This window comes from Panthera uncia (genome assembly GCF_023721935.1).
Source record: "Panthera uncia isolate 11264 chromosome D3 unlocalized genomic scaffold, Puncia_PCG_1.0 HiC_scaffold_8, whole genome shotgun sequence".
In the NCBI taxonomy this organism is placed as follows: Eukaryota; Metazoa; Chordata; class Mammalia; order Carnivora; family Felidae; genus Panthera; species Panthera uncia.
Genome location: NW_026057586.1, coordinates 14,439,123 through 14,457,713, shown reverse-complemented (window position 1 = coordinate 14,457,713; position 18,591 = coordinate 14,439,123).

Genomic DNA, 18,591 nt, shown 5'->3' with positions numbered 1-18,591 from the left:
CTTAGGACGCCTGTGAGGGGTGCTCTATGGCCCCTGCCCCTCCCCGCCTTGTCTTGAAGCAGTTTCTCAGAGCCTCCCAGCTTCCGAAGAGCTGTGAGGCTTCTTTCCTCGCCCCTCAGAATCGAGCTGCAGACCAAAAACCTGCTAAGCTGCTATCTAAGGCTGGCCCCTCAGCGACAAGGTGACTCATTATGGACATTTTATTTTGGTGTCATCCTCTTTTGTATGTGGGATTATGTCCATGGGGAGCTGGCACTTTGGTTATTTTCCTTTCACTATCTAGGTAACTAATAAACCATCTACACCCAGGACTATCTCATTGTATCTCTACCAGTCCAATCGGTCAGGCTTTGGCCTTGACCTTGCCTTGTCTTGTGTGGACTTGTCACATATTAGTTATTTATAATTCATTTGGGTAACAAGGAATTCCTTTGGGAAAAAAAAAACAAAACAAAACAACCCAGGACCACTGTTATTAACTTTTCTGGGAGGAAGGGGAGTAGTGCATAGCCCCTCTGAGAATGTGTTAAAAGACAGGAACACTTATCCTCAGAAAAATACACCTGCACAAACATTTGTATGCATTCATTGGAAGTGGATATCCTGCACGGACCTCAGGCAAAACCCACTGTTCTAAGGGGATTAAGGTCCTATCAATCACTCATGTTGTGAAATAAGACTGGTTTCCTCATGTTTATTGAGGGCCCCGCCCCCCCCCAAGCAGACACAATGTGAAGCACTCAGGATGTAATTATGGGCAAACACTGATTTCACGGAGCATGTAACTAGTCAGTCTAATGTGGAAGACAGACCTGAATCACACAGTTGCGGACATAAATGTAAAATGCAACTGCAGGGGCTCATTCGACTCTTGATCTCAGGTTCATGAGTTTGAGCCCCATGTTGGGTGTAGAGATTACTAAACAAAATAAATAAATAAGCTTAAATAAAAAATAAATAAAATGCAACTGCAGTAGGTAAAATTAAAGGCACGTCGTACCATGATGACATGTTTATAGGAGGGTTCAACCTGGCCAAGGAGGTCAGAGACACATCCCCTGAGAAAATGAGGCTTTAGTTGAGAGATCAAGAACGGCAAAAATCAAAACGGGCAACATGTGTCAAGGCCCTGTGGCACATGACAGCAGGAAGTCTGAGGGCTGAAGGAAGCCAGTGTGGCTGGGATACAGAGTCAGGACGACATGGATATAATGAGGTAGCAGAAATGAGTGAGGCCCCCTTAGGGCCTTCAAAACCTCAATAAAGAGCTTTGACTATGCCTTAAGAAAAATGAGAAGATACTACATTGGGGGCAGTGGAGTGGGAGTGCGGGGGGTGGGGGACAGTGTGACAAGATGTGATTTGTGTTTCAAACTGTGACTGTGGTGTGGAGAGCAGACTAGAATGGAGGAGACATGGGACGTCCTCTCAGAGCAGTAGGATGGGAGACAGGTGCAAGATTAGGGATCTGGAAGGCAGGGACAGATTTGAGTTATTTAGGAGAGAAAACTGGCAGGACTTAGCTGAGACATGCTGGGTAGGTCTGAGCACTTTGGGTGGAGAGGGAAATTAGTAACTGAAGCATGGAACACTCCGAGCTCTGGTCCCAGGAGAGGCGCCAAAGCAGAATACGAAGAGTCCAGGAAGAAATGAACTCCTTTCCCGCTTTTAGAGCAAGATCGGCCTTGGAGAGATTTCATAATGACTGAAGTTTGCATGTGCTTCTGTTCTAACCTGCCCAGCCACTCTTCATTTAAATGGTACCTGTTCTCATTTCGCATGGGCTCTAGATTCTAGACTTAGAAAGAAACAGATGGCCCAACCTAACACCTTTATTTTCAGCTGAGGTTCAGAGGTGAAAATATTGCCCAAGACTTTTGACGTTCTTGTTTTAAATGAACAATAAATGTACTCCCAAAAATGTGTCCTGTTGCACACCAATCCCACGAGATACTCTCCAAATGTTTGGTAACATAAACTTGCAGACTACAGTCCTCTTTTGGATATTCATCAGCTCATTAGCATATTAAAGGCTCAGAGACATCCTGCAGCCAAGAAACTTCTAAATCTATGTCACCCGAAGTGAACTTTCTTATCCTAATACCTGCTAAGGTGCACACCTCAGGAAACCCATTTTCAGACCTATACTATTATTTCTATATTCCAACCACATTATGGCCTGTAGAAGTTTCTGGGCCTGTCATCCTTTTTGGCATTCTTCCTCGATTCTTGGTCTCCAGAGTTCTCAAGCTGCCTTATGGCCGCTACTTTAGAATCCGACCTAGAGCTGTGTCCTCCCCTCAAATGCTCCGTGCTGCCCAGTCACCCAACTGCTCTTTGGTTGCTTTCAAATCAGAAGTCCGTTGCCTCAGCACAGCCAATACCAGCAGTAACAGAAGGAAAGCAATCTGCATAAACTAATTCACACTAACATATGAATGACTAATAGCTTGCAACATTCTCCTCTTACCCCAGACAATCTCTCCTCATGGTGGTCTTTAGTGAACCAACACATCTAGGGCACACCGGGGGAAGGGATTTTAGGGCAAAGGAACCACCATATAAGACACCAGCTCTGGTACTTAATCTCCTCTGAATGATTTCTCGGCTCCAAAAATCTCCACTTCATCTGTGGAGCATAGGATCTATAGAATTCCAAGTTTTCCCATTATTGAGTCCCTCGCTATGCCGGGAACGCCAATCTGTGTGAGTAGCACAGAAAAGAACTGTTCATGTTCCTCAAGTTGCGTTGTCTGTGGGGAGGAAGGCCACGGGGAACAGGGCTCGTGGTGCAAGACTGCTTAGGAAGCAGACATTCGTGAACACATCTTGTTGTGGCGTGCGTAATTTTATGAAGCCTTTGAAACACTGCGGAAAGATAAAAAATGATATTTGTGAAGCGGTACCTAATACAAAGGGTAATATCATCTTGTCCAGAGTCTCTTTGTATCTGGGATGAGGCGAGCAGTGTTATAGTGTTATCTTCACTTGTTACTAGTGTTTTGGCTGAGTGCGTTGGCCTGCATTGATCACCTCCCTCACTGGAGTCCTTAACACATTGCTGCCTCTTTTCACTTTGTTCAGCTTTTTTTTTTTTTCATTGCTCAAGCCTGTCAAGAATGCTACCCAGCATAATCAGCTTATGCAGGTTTCCTGGGGCTTCCTTTTGGTCCAGCTGGGTTTAAAGAGCTACAGGGTGTTTGCGGAGCTTACACGGTACCCTTTGCTGCAAAGAACACCTTGGATATTCTCTTGAAATTGGCTGGGGTGGAGGTCGGGGGCTTGGGGGGTATCAGGCACAGACTCACAACCTTCAGAAGCACCAGCGGGTAAACCAATGGCCTCTCCTCTGGGAAATGACTTACTCCAATTTCTCTCTGTCAGGAACTCTTGACCACCAAGCAGATTGTCTAGGACCCCTGTTGTTTATAGTAAGAACATTTCCTTCCCTGAATTGTTGGGCAATGGCCCTCAATCTCTCACTGTTCACAGCTCCTTCTGTTCCTATAAGACTTTCTGACTTTTCAACCAACCCCCACCTTATCCTTCCACTCTAGTCTTTGATGCTCTGGTCTCAGTACCAGTTGCTTCTAAGATTTCCCTCAGGGGCCACAGACAAACCCCACTCCATCTCCTTGCTGTTTCTCTGCCTCTATCTCTACCTCTCTGTCTCTCTCTCTCTCACACACACACACAGATACACATACATGACCAAGTCTCAGACCCCACCTTAGAAAACACTCCTAGAAATATCACTAGTATCTGGCATAATTTAAGCAGAACAACAAGATGTAAAGCCTGACAGTGTTCCTGGAAACAGAAGATCTTATTATTGCCAACAGTTTGAAATCTTCAAGCACTCACATTTTTCAAGCCACTCTGCCAAACAGCTATAAAGGACACAAGTCTGCATTATTTCAAGTCAGATTTTCAAAGTTCTTCATGAGAGGGGTTGCCTCTGGCCCGTGTCCAAACGGATGGGAAAATGCCAACAAAACACAGTGGAAAATATCTGTATGGCTTAGGTACTGAGGGGGAGACCAGGTTAATGAGTGCCAGGTATAAATCATCCACACTAGCAATTTTATTGCTCTTTCCCCTGAGCTACAGTGCCTTACACTTCTCCGATTCGGCCTAAACAGGACATACCGAGCTTCATTTAGTAGGTTGGAGCTGTAATGAGAAGAGCTGCCATTTTTGTATGAGGTCAGTGGTGCTGGCACTTGGTGCAGTATTAACATGTATAATTATAAAACGCAGCCTGGGGGGAGAGGTCCAGTCCCAAAATAAGTACCATTCTAAAAACCAAAGCCTCAGAGGCCTTCTTAGTTCTGATTCTTTGCTCTTCTCCTGTCTTCTCCAGAAATGTAATAGTGTATCTTTCAGTGTTCCACCCACATTGGTCCGAGCCCAAAAACAGTGGCTTCTGTTTCCATTTGGTTGATCGTGTTGGCAATTATGCACAGGGGGGACAGCCACGGGAGTAAGGAATAGGGAATCCCATGACCCCTTTTGAGAGAAGAAAGTTGACTCGGGTATTTGACAGGGAGGGCACAAGGAAGGGTGGATTTGAGTATGAGAGGTTTGGTCCACTTATCCCTTCAATGCCTGGCATGACCCCCCATTCCCACCAGATTGGAGGGGGGAGCATATACTGGGCTGAACCAAGAAATAAAATACCCCAACCTCCCTCTAATCCTTTACCAGCTTACATTCCTGGCATCAAAGGTCATAAGCATTTTTTCCATCCTTCTTCAAAACTGATTCTCTGTTCATTCGTTCACATAACCACAGGGCCTAGGCAGCAGGGGGAGGGGGGTGTGCAATACAGCAGAGAGCAAAGCCCTAAAATAAGAAGGGAAGCAGTATAAAGGTAACTCGTAAACCCTCGACCTTCTGGATCTTAGTAAGCCAAGTCACTTAAAGGAAATTTCCAGGGCCCTCAATCTGACGTATAGGTACGGGTTATCATAGGTAACCTAAGACCTATCTTAGATTGGTCTTAAGAATAGCGATAGCTATAAAAGGAGGGAATTGGACCAGGTAATTGTTGATCTTTCCAACTCTGCCATGTTCTGATTCTCAGGAATTTTTAAGATTGGAGTCCAGACTTTTCAAAGGCTTGGAAGCAAAATAGGAAGGCAAGCTAGGGAAAAGCCCTAGGAGGTAAGCAAGTCTATAGTTCACAGAGAGGCCACTGAAAACAGAGGATTTACTGGCTCTCCCATGACTTCATCTGGTCTAAGATAACGTGACCAGGTATATCTAGGTGTGGCTAGTTGCCAAGATGGCCTCAGCGTTCCCTGCCTCTTGGTATTCACATGTTGTATACGCTCCTCCCACACTGACTGTGGGCTGGTCTGTACACCCAACAGGATGTTGCACAACTAGTGATTTGCAGAACCGATTTTATGCTAGATTAGAAAAGACATGGTATCTTCTGTCCCTCTACTGAATCACTTGCTTTGAACCCAGCTGCCATGTCAACAGGACCCTCAAGGACTCTCTTTTTTTTCGAGGTTTATTTATTTATTTTGAGAGAGAGAGAGCACTAGCAGTTGAAGAAAGGGTGATGTATTCACTTTTTTTTCTTTTTTTAAATCCATGATTAATGTCATGGGTACATTTTCACAACCAGCTCTTTAAAATTTTTTTTTCAACGTTTTTTATTTATTTTTGGGACAGAGAGAGACAGAGCATGAACAGGGGAGGGGCAGAGAGAGAGGGAGACACAGAATCGGAAACAGGCTCCAGGCTCCGAGCCATCAGCCCAGAGCCCGACGCGGGGCTCGAACTCACGGACCGCGAGATCGTGACCTGGCTGAAGTCGGACGCCCAACCGACTGCGCCACCCAGGCGCCCCAACCAGCTCTTTAAATAATGTTCTAGGAACCTGGAAGAGGAGCTGAGCTCCCCCAAAGCCATTCTTTAGCACCATCCCTGGTCGGCACCTCTTGGCTGTATCAGGTAATCAGCTGTACAAAGAAAACAAAACAAAAACAAAACTCCAGAAAACTCTCCATCCAAAATCGTTGCCATTCAGTTTGGCTCCTAAAGTCTTCTGAAATGCTGTTAATAAAACATTTTAAAATAATGGCTTACTTCACCTCTCTAGCCAATGCTGTTTTGAAAATCTTGAAGTATTCACAAATATCCATTCCAGCATACTCAGAGGCATGTTAATGTTATCTCTGCAGTATTGTTGAATTAATTTACTCATTGGGATCCATCTAGTTTCTAAAGGTTCCATGGGCTTGCCCAAAGGTACTGAGTGTTAACTGATACTTGTGCAAATAGCAGAGGGACAAAAAACAAAAACCAACTATGACCATGTTCAGTTTGGTGTTGTCTGGACTTCAAAGTCACCCAGAGTTCTGGCATCAGCCCCACAAGGAATTTTCCCAAACACAGACCAAGGAACTTCCCCCAAAAGGCTGAACTTCAAATGGAAAAATAAATACGGAAAATAAGAAGAGGAAACATCGTAGTCCCCACCCCCAAAGAGGATTTATAAAAACCAATGGCAAATATTCAGTGAACATTCAGCAGACCAAAACATCAGGAAAAGATGCAGACGAGTGTCTAGGTCTCATTGAAAGAAGGGTCCTGATAAGGCCTCTTTGCACAACTACGTTGCCCATATTCCTTGCGATCTTATAAGTCTGCATTTAAAACATGTGAAAATTGGGAGTGAGATGTACGCGTAAATAGTTTTGCTCAACCTTCTGGTTCTCTGGTGCATGGCTGCGACCTGACAGATCAGAATGGACAGGACACAAAGCAAGCTGAGCTCCCAGAGAGACACCTACTAGCTGACAAAGCTCCAAGGTTATCTTGGTTGACCAGCAGTTCCCAACAGTTGCTAACCGGATCATCTAACACTGGTAACACCTTTTGTTCCTAGAAAGCAGGGGCTCCCATAGGTTCCTGGTAACAAGAATCAGAAACGGGGTATGAGGAGTGCCTGGAGGCTTCCTCAGTAGAGCATACAACTCTTGATCTCAGGGTTGTGGGTTCGAGCCCCATGTTGGGTGTAGATTATTTAAAAGTCTAAAAAGAAAAAAAAAGAAAACAAAAGAAAGGAAAGGAAAGGAAAGGAAAGGAAAGGAAGGGAAAGGAAAGGAAAGGGGTATGCATCCTTGAAACCACATAATAAATTAATGATTTTGAAGTTGCAAAAAGAGGCTGTACTAACAAAGTGAGGGGCTAAAAGTGAATTATTTGCAAGCACAGATGTATTGCTTTTCTGACTATAGTTTAGCTGCCCATCACCTGGTCCCCCATCTTTGTGACTCGGTGAAGCAAGGACACCGTGGTTGCATGTTGTTATTAACGGATACCACGTGGTGTGGGGAAGAGAATACAGAAATGACTCACAATTCCTTGAGGATAAACCATTTTTCAGTTAAAATGGAACTAGTCCAAATTAGATCACTGGTCAACTCCTTGATTCTTCTAGGTGTAGAAACCCACCTATCTGCCTGTGGGCAAAGCTAAAACTAGAATCCTAATCACTTCTATACTTCTATACTTCACTTCTATACTTCAGTTATATACTTCTAATTTTCTACAATTCAATCTGTTGAAAGTCAGTTTTCTTGCTAGGCTTCTCTGACTATATTTGCTCTTTCTCCTCTGTGGTACCTAGATTTCAAACAAACTTGACAGTGATGTGCAGTAGTGATTGTCCCCAGTGTGCCTCTTCCTAAATAAAGCACGCCGTGCAGATGGATGGTGGGTCCTGTGAACACTTAGAAACCCTGCATAAATGTCCAGTATCAAATGATGGAGATATCTCCAACAATATTTGTCTGGGAGACTTATGGAAAATTCACTCCTGGGGAAGAAATGATGTCAACCTCTTTTCTAAATACCGTTGTAGATGGAAGAATAAGAAATGGGGGGATGAAGGGATGGAAGCTGTCTCTAGGTGCCAGAAGATAAAGGGGGGAAGGAAGGCCCCCAAAAGGGGTGTACGATTAGAAGAGAGTGAGTTAAGGGCAGCCCAGACAGATTTCATCTTGCTTCACAAGTTTGCCAAGGGCAAAACTGAATCTGAATGCGGCAGCCTCCAGAGGACATGGCGATCTGTAACCCATGTTCAGGGCTCCTCTGCGCTTTCTCCTGGTTGGGTGAATGATATCACTGACAAGTCGTCTTCAATTACGTCAGGAGTTTCAGGGACGGGGAGAGACGTCAGCGGAATGTAGAAAAGACTAAGAGGTAATGTTCCTTGGGATCCATCCTCAGTTCTATCACTGACTCACAGGGAGACTTTATTATCTCCATTGTTATTAGGGCTATTTTTATTGAGGATTGATACAATACTCAAGATCTGGAGGTCAGCCCAGGACCTCTCCTTGCTTAATATCGAAATTAAATGTGAAACTTTCTTTGAGATACCATTAAAGTGATGTGGTTATAAAAATCTAAAAGTGGAATTGGAAATTTTGACAAAGTGCCCTCTTTTGAAAACATCTGAAGTTTAGAGGGGCGCCTGGGTGGCTCAGTCAGTTAAGCCTCAGACTTTGGCTCAGGTCATGATCTCCTGGTTTGTGAGCTCAAGGCGCACACCGGGCTCTCTGCTGTCAGCCCAGAGCCTGCTTCAGATCCTCTGTTCCCCCTCTCTCTCTCTCTCTCTGCCCCTCCCTTACTCTCTTTCTCTCTCTCAAAAACAAATAAAAACAGGGGTGCCAGGGTGGCTCAGTTGGTTAAGCCTCCGACTTCAGCTCAGGTCATGATCTCACAGTCTGTGGGTTTGAGCCCTACATCGGGCTCTATGCTGACAGCTCAGAGCCCGAAGCCTGCTTTGGATTCTGTGTCTTCCTCTCTCTCTGCCCCTCCCCTGTTCATGCTCTGTCTCTCTATGTCTCAAACATAAACGTTAAAAAAATTTTTAAAAAATAAATAAAAACATAAAAAAATTTAAGTTTATTGGCATGAAATTTATGTAACATAAAATTAATCCTTTAAAGTGAACAATTTGGGGCCCATGGGTGGCTCGGTCGGTTAAGCGGCAACCCACTCTTAATCTCAGCTCAGGTCATGAGCTCAAGGTTGTGAGTTCAAGCTCCACACTGGGCATGGAGCTTACATACAAAAACAAATAGATAAAGTGAACAATTCACTCGCACTTGGTACATTCACAATGCTATACAACCATCACCTGTCTTGTCCCAAGGTCCCCAAAGTCAAACCCCTCCCCCAGTTAGTAGTTTTCTCCAGTCCCCAGCAACCACCCATCTTTGTTCTGTCCCTATGGATTTATCTATTCTAGATATTCTGCATAAATGGCATTATAAAATACATGACCTTTTGTGCCTGGCTTCTTTTACCCAGCGTAAAATGTTTGAGGTTCATCCATGTTGTAGCATATGCACCAGTATGTCATTCCTTTTTACGACTGAGTAATATTCCATTGTATGTATAGACCACATTTTGGGTTTTTGCTTGTTTTTGAAAGAGAGAGAGAGAGACACAGACAGACAGACAGACTGTGAGAGGGGGAGGGACAGAGAGGGAGGGAGACACAGAATCTGAAACAGGCTCCAGGCTCTGAGCGGTCAGCACAGAGCCCAACGCGGGGCTTGAACTCATGATCTGTGAGATCGTGACTGGAGCCAAAGTCAAACGCTTAACCAACTGAGCTACCCAGGTGTCCCGACCACATTTTGTTAATCCATTTATCTGATGGCGGAAATTTGGGCTGTTTCCACCTTTGGGCTACTGTGCACCCCCCCCCCCTTTTTAAGTTCTGTCCCTCACTCCCAACCCTCCCTCCCACCCCTCACTCCATACTTTCTCCTTTCCTTATTGTATATCCTTCCCTTTGGAAAACACGCATTATTGGGAGCTTATCTCCAGGGGCGTTCTGGAGGGCTCACAGCAGAAGAGAGGGTGGTAGTCAGAAAATAAGGAAGGAGAAGAGCTTGGGAAAGGAGAATGAAGGCAGGAGAGTCGGACCAAGAACAACCAGCAGACATACACAGGTGAAGCAGGAAGCACAGGAAATAGATTGAGGGGATAGATTTTCTGGTGAGTATCTGTCACTGTCTAGAGGGCTCAGCAGAAGTTTCTTCAAAGACACTTGAAGTCTGGTTGAAAGTTCACTTATGCTTTTTCTCCTACTGTCCTCAGGGGAGCATCATCCAAAACTATGGTGTTTTAACAGATGTCAAGAAGGCTTCCTACATACCAGCACCACCCCCCGCCCCCACCCAAGGTTTCTCTAAGTATTATTTATTAGTCTAGATAGGTTCATAAAATAGTATCAGTTTAAATCTTTTTAAATCCTAAGACAGTCTTTTGGAGAGAGAACTGCACATCAGAAAAGGATTTCAGTAATAACTAACTGAAGAAAATACTGGCTTCTATTTTCCTTGAGGATTCCCCATTAAAGGAACCATTCAGTTAGCGTCAGACTAATGACTAGTTATTTTTGTCAGAGATGATGGCTCTAGATCATCTTAAAAAATAAAAGGAAAGAAAAGGGGAGAAACAATTTTAAAATAAGCCAAACCAGACTCAGCTCATAAAGAAGAAAAAGGTCCATCTGTGAGTGTGACTAGGCCCTGCATGTTTTCTTTTAAAATTAATACTGAAAGAGAGAAGTTAAAAAGTGGGGGAAGAGTATGTGTTTTTCTTCCTTTTTACCAACATGTGTATTACTGAATCTAATCCTGTTTCTTCAAATTGTTTAAAATATTTGTAGAAATACTGTCTCAGTGGTATAATCATGCCCTACATGATTAAGCAACTCAGTCTGTCAGTCTGTCAGCCTGTCCCGAAAAGAAGATTAAAGTACAACGCTTTCTGAAGCCCATAAAACAGTGTTCTTCTCCAATGTCAGAGAGTGTGTGTATAACTTCTACATAATTTAAAAATTACCTCTGGCATATGTCTCAACGAGAAGCCCAGATTCTCTACTGCTGATCAGAAAACAGATACAGTGGCGATCTTTGCTTTAAAAAGACATAGTGACAATCTTTGCCATAAAGACACAGTAGCAATTTTGGGTGCTAGAAAGATACAGTAGTAGGGGTGCCTGGCTGGCTCAGTCATAGAGCATGTGACTCTTGATCTTAGGGTTTAGGTTCAAGCCCCACATTGGGTGTAGAGATTAGTTACAAACAAAATCTTTTTAGAAAATTAAAAAATTAAATAAAAAGATACAGTAGAAATTTTTGACGCTTTCACTGGTAACCCTATAACTCAACAATCTGACATCAAAATCCTCTGAACTCTTCTCTCAACATCCAGTGGGAAGGAAGCAAGTGATACAAGGATTCCATTTGGACAGTATTACACTTTTTTCATGGGACACAACATGGGTAGCAGACAACAGAATCCATTGGTTCTGAAGCCTAAAATCAACATTTAAATTCCAAGGGGATGAAATCAAGGAGGTCATTAAAAAAAGACATCTAAACCATAGCTACAATGCCTGAAGGCCAGCAAGATCAAGATCTGAAACAGTGACTTTCGAAGTGTGGTCCCCAGACCTGCCACACCAGCAGAGTCACGTGGGAACTTGTTTAAAATGCAAATTCTTATAATAGTCATGAGGATATAACGTACAGCATGGTGACTGTAGTTACTAATACTCTATTGCATATTTGAAAGTTGCTAAGAAAGTAGATCTTGGGGAGCCTGGGTGGCTGAGTCAGTTGAGCATCTGACTCTTGATTTCAGCTCAGGCCATGATCTCATCACTCATGGGATCAAGCCCCACGTCAGGCTCTGAGCACTGACAGTGCGGATCCTTCCTGGGATTCTCTCTCTCCTCTCTCTCTGTCTCAAAATAAAAACAAAACTTAAAAGAAAAAAGTAGATCTTTAAAGTTCTCATCACAAGAAAAAAAATTATAACTAGGTAAGGTGATGGATGTCAGCTAGAGTTATTATGGCAATTATTTTGCAATGATTATATCAAATCATTATGTTGTACACCTGACATTAATACAATGTGATATGTCAATTATACCTCAATTGACAATTTTAAAAATTTAGAAATTAAAACACGCAAATTCTCAGCCCCACCCCAACTGACTGAATCAGAAACTCTAGGGGTGGCCCAGTCAAAACTATGTTGTGGCAAGCCTTCCGGTGATTCTGATCCATGCTAAATTAGTTTGAGAACCACTGATACAGAAATTAGTGGCTTGCTCTTGATTTGATACCTGTGTTCTCTCTTTTTTTTTTAATTTTTTTAACATTTATTTTTATTTTTGAGAGATGGAGAGAGAGACAGAGTGTGAGCATGGGAGGGTCAGAGACAGAAGGAGACACAGAATCCGAAGCAGGCTCCAGGCTCTGAGCTGTCAGCACAGAGCCCTCGTGGGGCTTGAACTCATCATGAACCATGAGATCATGACCTGAGCCAAAGTCAGACACTTAATCGACTGAGTCACACAGGTGCCCCATGATACCTGGGTTCTTAGAGCAGTACCTGCTCTAAGTTTCGCTCTAATGATTTGTGTCCTTCTTCAACTGAAGGGTGCTCTTTTCATCAGGAGTATTTGAACATCAAAAGCAGGCCTAGAGAACCTGCCCACATCATCGGTTGTGTTGACTTGTTACCTCAGATTAAGAGTGTTTTCCTAAGGGTTTTTGGAAGCAGAAAAGTAATCTACACGTTGTGAGAAGGAAAGAAGCCACACAATTTAACGGAGCTAGAAAGGTTTTTCTGCTGGGACAGCTGCCACTGGAGGGGTGACCTGTAGCATTTGCATATTAATTATGACCATTTTGTCTCCGGCCCAGAAGTTGTGGGAAAAGAAGAGAAGTTCAGAGGGATGTGCCGGGCCAGAGATAAGGGGGTTACAGTGCCAAGTGGGAAAGTTTCTACAGCAGTATTTCAGTTTGGCTCTTGTTTGGGAGATGCACTGATTTTTAAATATATTTTTATAAGTGACATTTCGGAGAGATTTAGGGAGATCTTAAAAGTAAAACAAAGCAAATAACTTATTTTTTTATAATCTCACTACCCAGACTGTTAACAACAGCTCAGCTTTCTACGAGTTTCTTTCTAGTCTTCTTCCTACATGCTTTTATAAGATTTAGGACATTTTAAAAAAATTTACAACACATTTTCCATCTGGATCGAGATGCCATTGACGTATGACACTGTGTAGGCTTAAGGTACGCAACGGGATAATGTAATACACACGTCTATTGTGAAATTACTACCACAATAAGCACAGTAAGGTTAGCCAACACATTCGTCGCTTTGCATAGTTATTTGTGTGTGTGTATGAGAACTTCCTTAGAGGTGAATCATGGGCTGGGCTCATCCTCAGCTTTACTAATTATTCCCAAATTGCTCTCGAAAGTGGTTTTAAGAATATACTCTCTTGGGGCATCTGGGTGGCTCAGTCGGTTAATCGTCTCCGACTTCAGCTTAGGTCATGATCTCATGGTCCGTGAGTTCGAGCCCCACGTCGGGCTCTGTGCTGACAGCTCAGAGCCTGGAGCCTGCTTCGGCTTCTGTGTCTCCCTCTCTCTCTGCCCCTCCCCTGCTCATGCTCTCTCTCTGTCTCAAAAATAAATAAAAACATTAAAAAAAAAAAGAATTTACTCTCTTACCAGTAACATGGGAGTGCTCTTAGTGTTTCACACCCTCACCACAGTGCTTGGCATGGTCAGACTTTTTTAGATTTTGCCTTTCTGATATGTGTGATGTCACCATGTTGCTTCCATTTCCACGTTCCTGGTAGCACGTTGGGGAAAGCATCTTTTCATGTTTTTCAGCCATCTCAATTTCCTTTTTACTGTAGTGTCAGTCTGTAGCCTTTGCCCAGATTTCTACTGAGTGGCCTTTTTCCTACTGATTTTTAGGGTCTCTCTATAAATTCTAGTTGCTAATCCTTTACAAATATCTTCCCCTAGTGACTAGGTGGCTCAGTCGGTTAAGCATCCAACTCTTGATTTTGGCTCAGGCATGCTCTCGCTGTTATTGGGATCGAGCCCTGCATCAGGCTCTGTACTGACAGCGAGGAGCCTGCTTAGGATTCTCTCTCCCCCTCTCTGTCTGCCCCTCCCCACTCCCACTCGCTGTGTCACCCTCACTCTCAAAAATAAACAGTTAAAAACAAACTTGAGGATAAAAAAATTAAAATAATAAAAATAAATACAAACAAACAAAAAAACAAATATCTTTATCGGGGCGCCTAGGTGGCTCTGTCGGTTGAGCGTCCAACTTCGGCTCAGGTCATGATCTCATGGTTCCTGGGTTTGAGCCCCACGTCAGGCTCTGTGCTGACAGCTCAGAGCCTGGAGCCTGCTTCAGATTCTGTGTGTCCCTCTCTCTCTGCCCCTGCCCAGCTTGTACTCTCTCTCTCTCTTCCAAAAATAAATTTCTAAAAAAATGAAAAGAAAAAAACCCCACCAATATCTTCCCCTAATCTGGACTTGTTCTTTAACTTTGCTACAATGTGGTTTTGTTTTGTTTTGTTTTGTTTTGTTTTGTTTTGTTTTGTTTTGTTTTAGCAGGGGTGGGGGTGGGCAGAGGGAGAGACAGAGAGAGAATCTCAAGCAGTCTCCACACCCAGGGCAGAGCCCGAAACAGGGCTCAATCCCATGAACCATGAGATCACAACCTAAGCCAAAATCAAGAGTCTGGATGCTTAAATGACTGAGCCACCCAGGCACCCAGCTATGATGTCTTTTGTTGAACATTTTTAGTTTTAACACTGTAAATCTCATTAATCTTTTAAGTTTGTGCTTTCTATGTCTTTACTAAGAAATTCTCTCCCCTATTGATATCATAAATATACTCTCCTGTATTTTCTTCTGGAAATTTTATTTTCAAATATATGGCATTAATCCTCCTAGGATTTATTTTTCTGAATGGTATAGATGGGGATCTAATTTTTATACACAAGGACATTTATCACCTTTCGAAATAAGCATGAGCCTGTGCCAGGGTGCTCCCGCTCTTGTACTCTCTCTCAAGACTTTATCAGGTTAAAGAATTTTCCTTCTTCTCCTAATTTGCCAAGATTTTCTGCCATGAATGGATGTTTTATCAAGTATCATTTCTGCATCTATGTAAATGATTATATGCTTTTTCTCCTTTATTCTTTTAACAGGCAAATTACACTGTTAGTTTTGCTTGATAAATGGTGTGTTACTTTTACACATTGCCAGTTTGGTTTGCTAATAATTTATTTATGATGTCTGTATTTATGTTCATGAGTAAAATTGGTCTGTAACTTTCCTTTCTCATTAAGTCTTTGTGAAATTTTGATATCATGGTTACATTTGCCTCATAAAATACATTGGGGGATTTCCCCCTTTTCTTCCTTTCTCTAAAAGAGCTTAAGATCGTTCATTTCTCCCTTAATTGTTGGTAGAACTCACAAGTAAATTCAACTGAGCCTGGTGTTTTCTTTCTTGCAGGATTTTAAATTACTGATTTAATTTCCTTAATATTTAGACATATTCAAGTTTTCTATATGATCTTGCCAGTTTGGGTGAGTTGTATATTTTTAGGAATTTGTCTACTTTGTCTAAATTTTCAAACTCAACATATATACAAAATGGCTCATGATATTCTCTTAACATTTAGATAGTTATCATTTACTTATTAGATCTGTAATGATGACCCTTTTTTCACTCCTAAGATCGGTTGTATGTGTCGTCTTTCTTTTTTTAATGGATTCAGATCACCAGGAGATTCCCATGTTAGGAGTCTTTTCAAAGAATCAACTCTTGGCCTTGTTGATCTCCTTTACTATATATTTGTTTTCTATTTCATTGATTTCTATTGTTATTGCTTTTATTTTTATTAATTTCTATTTTATACTTTCTTTGGGTCTGTCATTCTTTTCGTAACTTCTTGAGATGCACAGTTAACCCTTCAATTCAGCCTTCCTTTTTTTCTCACACATCCTTTTTTTTTTTAAAGTTTTTATGTATTTATTTGGGGGAGGGGAAGGGGCAGATAAAGAGGGGGAGAGAGAATCCCAAGCAGGCTCCACATTGAGCAGGGCTCAATCCCACGACTGTGACGTCATGACCTGAGCTGAAACCAAAAGTTGGCCACTCACCTGACTGAGCCACCCAGGTGCCCACACATGCTTCAAATGTTATGAATTTCTCACTAAATATTTACATATTTAGTTACATCTTGCAAATTTTGATGTGTCATATTTCATTATCATTCTGATTGAAATATTTCTTCTTTGATCTATGGGTATTTAGAAGTGCATTACTTAATTTCTAAACATATGAGGATTTACTAGTAATCTTTTGATTTCTAAATTCCACTGTGGTTAGAAAACATACTCTATATGATTTAATCCTTTGACAGTTCTTGAGCCCTGCTTGATGGTCAAATGCACATTAGTTTTTACAAATGTCCTTTGAGATTCTCTTTTCACTTAATACCTATTTTAATAGTTATTTTCACTGAAGAATTATAGAAGGGAAATTGTCATAAACTTTTTATGTTAGAAATTTTCTTTATATAACCCTTAATCTTTTTTATTGAAGTATAGTTAGCATGCAATATTATATTAGTTTCAGGTGTACAACATAATGATTCAACATTTATGTACATTATGAAATGATCACAGTAAGTCTAGTTATCATCTGTTGCCATAGAAAGTTATTACAATATTTTTTCGAAAGGTTCTTTTTTTAAAGTTTATTTTATGTATTTATTTTGAGAGAAAGAGAGAGAAAAGCGGAGGAGGGGCAGAGAGAGAGGGAGAGAATCCCAAGCAAACTCCGTGCTTTTAGCATGCAGCCTGATGTGAGACTCGATCCCACAAACTGTGAGATCATGACCTGAGCCGAAATCAAGGATCAGACACTTAACTGACTGAGCCGTCCAGGCAAAGTTATTGCAGTATTAGTGAGTTTATTTCCTACGTTTACTTCCCATCCCCACGACTTACTTATTTTATAACTGGAAGTTTGTACCTCTTAATCCTCTTAACCTATTTTGCCCACCTTCCTACTACCCTTCCCCTCTGGAAACTACCAGTTCTCTGTATTTATGAGTCTGTTCCTGCTTTGTTTGTTCATTTGTTTCATTTTTTAGATTCCACATATAAGTGAAATCATATGGTATTTGTCTTTCTCTGACTGGCTTATTTCACTTACTATTATACTCTCTAAGCCCATGTTGCCTCAAATGGCAAGATCTATAATCCTTTATGCCTGATTACACACACACACACACACACACACACACACACACACACACCACCCCACATCGTCTTTATCCATTTATCTATTGATGGACACTTAATTTGCTTCCATATCTTGGCTATTGTAAATAATGCTGCAATGAGCAGAGAAGTGCACGTATATTTTTTTATTGGTGTTTTTGTTTTCTTTAGATGAATTCCCAGAAGTGGAATTGCCCGATCACATGGCAGTTCTATCTGTAGTTTTTTGAGGAATGTCCACACCGTTTTCCACAGTGGTGGCACCAACTTACATTCCGACCAATAGTGCACAAGGGTTCTCTTTATTCCACATCCCAGCCAAGACTTGTTATTTCTTGTCTTTTTAGTAACAGCCATTCTGACAGGTGTGAGGTGGTATCTTATGGTGGTTTTGATTTGCATTTCCCTGGTGATGAGTGATGTTGAGCATCTTTTCATGTGTCTGTTGGCCATCTGTATGCTTTTGGAAAAATGTCTATCCAATAAGTCCTCTGCGTCTTTTCTAAAAAAATCTTTTAGTGTTTATTTCTTTTTGAGAGAGAAAGAGAAACAGAGTGCAAGTGGGGGAGGGGCATAGAGAGAGGGACACACAAAATCTGAAGGAGACTCCAGGCTCTGAGTTGTCAGCACACAGCCTGACACGGGGCTCAGACCCACACACTGTGAGATGGTGACCCGAGCCGAAGTCAGATGCTTAACCAAGTGAGCCACTGAGGTGCCACTCTGCCCATTTTTTAATCAGACTGTGTGTGTGTGTGTGTGTGTGTGTGTGTGTGTTGAGTTGTACGAGTTCTTTTGTATTTTGGATATTAACCCCTTATTGGATATATCATTTGTAAATATCTTCTCCCATTCAGTAGGTTGTCTTTTCATTTTGTTGATGGTTTCCTTCACCGTGCAAAGCTTGTTATTCTGATGTAGTCCCATTTGTTTATTTTTGCTTTGATTCAGGCGCAGATCCAAAGAAAATATTGCTAAGAGCAATGATTTGACCCTCAATCTTGGAAGATAACTTAGCTGGCATAAAATTCCAGGTTAAAGCATTTTTTCTAATACTTTGTTTCTGTTCTATCTTGGCTAATGAGAAGCTGGCTGTCAGTCTGACAGTCACTTCTTAGTAACTCCATCTTCTCTCACTGAGAACTTTTAAGGCTTATCCTTATCCTTGCTCCTTTGTAGTAACACTAGGTGAAGATACATCCTTATCTTCTGGCTCGGTACTTAGAGTGAACTTTGGGTTATTCTTACTTTCGCTCAGAGTCCTCACAATTACTTGCTCCTCGTTCCCCTAGAATAAAGGGTTCTGCACACTTTTTCTGCAAAGGACTAGACAGTTAATATTTTAGGCTTCGCTGGACACACATGGTTTCTGTCACATTTTCTTCTTCTTTCCGTAACAATTTTTTCCAAGTGTA